This window comes from Colossoma macropomum, unplaced genomic scaffold, assembly GCF_904425465.1.
Source record: "Colossoma macropomum unplaced genomic scaffold, Colossoma_macropomum, whole genome shotgun sequence".
In the NCBI taxonomy this organism is placed as follows: Eukaryota; Metazoa; Chordata; class Actinopteri; order Characiformes; family Serrasalmidae; genus Colossoma; species Colossoma macropomum.
Genome location: NW_023494802.1, coordinates 22,520,471 through 22,524,621, shown reverse-complemented (window position 1 = coordinate 22,524,621; position 4,151 = coordinate 22,520,471). Strand labels below are relative to the sequence as shown.

The window sequence follows — 4,151 nt, the reverse complement described above, 5'->3', positions numbered from 1 at the left end:
TGAGAAAAATATCTTTGAAAGTGACATCTTAAATCTAGTCTAAATGTATAATTCTAGTCTTGATTGTTGTTAGAAGGTAAATAATGTTCTATACATTTTTACTTGTTAGGCAGTTTATGTGTAGTCGAAGTGTTAATTTTTTAGCACTATGCTAAAATCTCTTAAAACGTAAAAATGTGTACAGAAGTGTTTTTCAATCTCAAAATAAGAAAGCTTTAGGATAATTCTGTTATTAATTCATTATAGTTTCTTATTTATTTATTCTTATTTAAGATTAAAATATTGTTTTGTTATTGTGATTACACTGTAAAAACAGTTCCAAGTGATTTTACAACAAGAATGTCCTTCATTAAAGGAAAACGTCAAGATATTATAAAATAAAGAACTGACCATAATGATTGAACAGTCTACAAGTTTAAATTTGTGAAAGGTATAGCATGAAGCATTCTTAAGGATACACTGGGTTTCTAGTGGGGTCATCAATGAAGAATAACTTAATTCATCCAAAGAGAAAGCCTGTTATGATTAGTTTACCGCATTTCAAGATTAAAATTAAAACATGTCTAAAAAAAAATCAAAATCCAGAATTATTCCATAAAATAAGCTTTATTTTTAAAATGCATTAGTTAATCTTGCTAATAAGTTTCTCAAGAAGGCCGCTCCTGCTCCGCTCGCTCTCTCCTCTTTCCCTCTCCCTCTCCATGTCCTCTCGCAAGAGGTCGATTAGGGTTCCTTGCCTCTTCCTTGGTCTTTCCTCAGACAACGGGGAGCCACAGCAGAAGATGGCCCTGGTTCCGCCTCATCTGACGAGGCTATTAGCAGAGGCGGTGAAATCGAGGGCCGGTTACCAAGAGCCCCGTCCATGAGGCTGAACCAGGGCCAAGTGGCTGCAGTGGCTTCCCCGTTGTCTGTCCCACTTCCAGACGGTGGACACTTCAGCTCCTAAAATAAATGCAAACCTGTAATCTAACCTCACTTTGCTATCTTTTGCCTGGCTGAATTATACTTAAGAATACTTTAATAGTTGAATTAGGTTTGAAATAGATAAATCCTTAGTCTTTCAAATAATGTACTGCAACTCTGTCTTAGAACTTACCTTGTATTTCTTCTTTAAATTGTCCCATTTTTTTCAGGCTTGTTGAGGAGTCACTTTATGTTGTAGCCCCAGTTCCACAAGGATCGTCCTATCAACAAGCAAACAAAATCAAATTAGGACTTTTATTTTTTGAGACTAGGTAAGTAAATTAAACGATTCAAAATTTTCCAACTAAAATTTTAACCAGTTTAGGAAGATGCATTACCACACAAGCAAATCACTTACTTTTACATACAGTTAAGTTAAAAACATGCAGGCCCAACTCATTCATGGTTTATTTAGGTTTTCATGGTTTATTTGTTTGCCCTGATTAAGGGGAATCAGGTGAGCTCCTACACGTTTGCAATGAAAACCTGCAGTTAGTTAACCTACAGCCGCCCTTTGTGGATAAGATTGGACACCCCTGATCTAACTGGTGAACCAACACCCTAACTTTCTTACTTCCAAGCTGACAACGCAGAGTTTTTCTCCCCTGTGAACAGCCTCTCTTTCTCTATACGAGCTTTAATAAAAGCTTCAAGCGCTGATCTGGTCCCTGAAAAAGTGGAAACAACTCGTGTATGCGAACACGGACAACTAAATAGCTGGTTAGCACCATATAACCCCCATAATTCTATCAAATTATTCAAGACACACAAACGGATCAACGATTAGATAGCGCTAACTCTTCATTAACGTTTGACAAAACAGCCTGCTAAGTTGTTAGCCAGCGTGGTTATTAGCCAGCTGGCTACAGAAAACAATAGCCTGATGCTTCAAAATCCGTTAGCATGCATGCTAGCGGATTTTTTGGTGTTCCGAAAACTGGAAAATGATCAATGACGGACATAAATAGTAAAAATTATTTTATACAGATTTATGACAAGAAAACAAATAAAACACCACAGAAAATCAGAATAACTTACATTTAAAGATGACTTCGCTGCTTGCCGCATCGACTCCGTCCGCCATCTTCCAACTTTCAGGTGCGCCGCGTTGCATCACGGGATTGCCTTAGCGGCTGAGGAAGCATCCGATGCTCTCTCGATATTCGGCCAAAATGAGATACCTTAGTAGGCAGCATATTTGAGATATCTAAGAATTGGGACAGCCTACTTGTCGGGAGCGCGCATATTGTGACGTAAAATGCTGTCTATGTAGAGAGCTCACTAGGTTTTGAGACACACCTTCTGTCTTCCTATTGGTTAATGTCAAGGAATGTATTGTAGGCAATGTCTAATTAAGCAGAAAAATAAAAAAAAAAACATGCTAGACTTTTCATCGCGGTGTTGTGGGGAATTCCAGATGCCACATCGCTGTTCTTTGATTATGTCACACTGCAAGAGCTTCATCGTTCCCGGCGCTTATTTTTGGGCCTGAAGCTGGAAATTTGTTGACTGCAACAAAATCAGTCATAGTCTAGCTAAATTCTTGTAGTCTGATCGCAGCTGAAGTATATTTTAAAAAGAAACCTTTGATAGAAGAAGGTAAAAACACTCTTTCAATAAGTTGAGGTGGTAGTATCTAGGAGTTCCCTGTGTGCTCTGTTTGTGCAGGGGCTAGGAATGTGAATTGGGGGGCCCTTGGTCTCTTAGGTTCAAATAGATGAGGTCATGTTAAAAAGAACCATATGCTCTGTCTCCTGTTTCAACAACAAGAACCATATATATATGCTGTTGGTCAGTCTGTTCGGGAGGGGACATTTAGAATTGGCACAGATCCTCTCTCAGGTACTCTATAGTGCTTGATATGATACTGTTTTACTATGTAATAAATCTTTTACTGGCAACTCAGTATCGGCGGAGTTTTTCTTCACAACATCTAAACACCATCGCCACTAAATAAACAACAAGAATTTGGCGTCACGAACTTCGGAGGTGTTGTGGCTGGCTGCGTCGCCGACAGCCTCAGTGCGCTGACTCCCGCTCCAGGCCGGCTATTCAGGTGAGCGCTGGGTTTTTTCGTTGAGGCTGTTGGATGTTTGCTGTCTAGCTGCACCGTAAGGACTGTGTGTGGGGGCGATGCTGTGTTGATGTTTGGAGTGCTTCTCCGTTCTAAATTGGGGTTTATTGCGTTGTGCACGCCGCAATAAAAGGGGGGAGTATAATAGTGAAAAGGAAAGCTGATGCAAAAGTGTAGAATAGCCTAATTAGTAACGATAAAGTGAGCTAATTAACACCATGCAAGATTAATGAAGGTTGGGCCCTTATCTTCTTAACGGTAAGACATGTGTATATCGGTCACTGTGTGAAAGTTGGCTTAGAGAAATAGTCGGATCAGGTGAGAAAATAAAAAGGGGGAACGAGAAGTGAAAAGTAAAAGCCCAGGGCCCTGGGGAATTAGATTAAGGGGAAAATAGTTTACTGGGAAAAAAAGAAGTTAAAGAAAATAGAAAAGAGATGTGAAGAGTTAAAAAGAATAGAAAGGATAAGAGTTAAAGAGAATAAAAGAAGTTAAAGGGCATAGAGATGATATGAGTGAAAAGAGAAATAAGAAAAGGGAAGAGAATAGAGATGATAAGAGTTAAAAGTGAAAAGGAGCCGCAGATTTGGACCAAAGCCCTCTGGGAGGCGGTTTTAGACGGGCCTAAAATCCTGGAAAATCACTAGGTGAATTTCTGGGTCAGTTCTAAGGAACTGGAGGTGTGGAAGGGAAAATTCAATTATAAAGTTCCCACTCGAACACTAGTTGACGAACAGTGTCTGAAGCAGCTTTTTATTGAATATTCACACCTCATAAAGGTAGCATAAATTTAGAAGAAAAAGAGAAAAAGGAGCGGCAGGAAAAAGCATGCTATAGGATAAATGTTTTGTTCTGTGTCTTCTGTGTCTGTGAGAGCGCTGTGTGTGCTTCTGTGTGAGGGGGATTGGCCCCCCCCTTACTGGGCGTGTGCGGAGCTGGCTTCTCCGTATGCGTAAATGTATGTGTGTGTGTGTGTGGTGCTTGACTTGGAGGTGCTCCAGCTGTGTGACTGGCTTTAAGAATGTATAAATGATCAAATATGAACCTCTATGAGAGGGCATTTCTCTGATATCGTTAATATCATGAGCTTTCCTGGGGGACATTGTTAGATTTA

The 4,151-nt window shown here is 39.8% G+C and overlaps 1 long non-coding RNA gene across 1 annotated transcript; it reads right to left on the bottom strand.

The window, feature by feature from the left end:
• Positions 1-593: 593 nt before the first annotated feature.
• On the bottom strand, positions 594-2,114 carry LOC118822870. Its single transcript, XR_005008483.1, has 3 exons — positions 2,002-2,114; positions 1,097-1,184; positions 594-942 (listed from the first exon to the last, which is right to left on the bottom strand). It is a non-coding gene; the product is annotated as an uncharacterized LOC118822870 (long non-coding RNA).
• Positions 2,115-4,151: the final 2,037 nt, after the last annotated feature.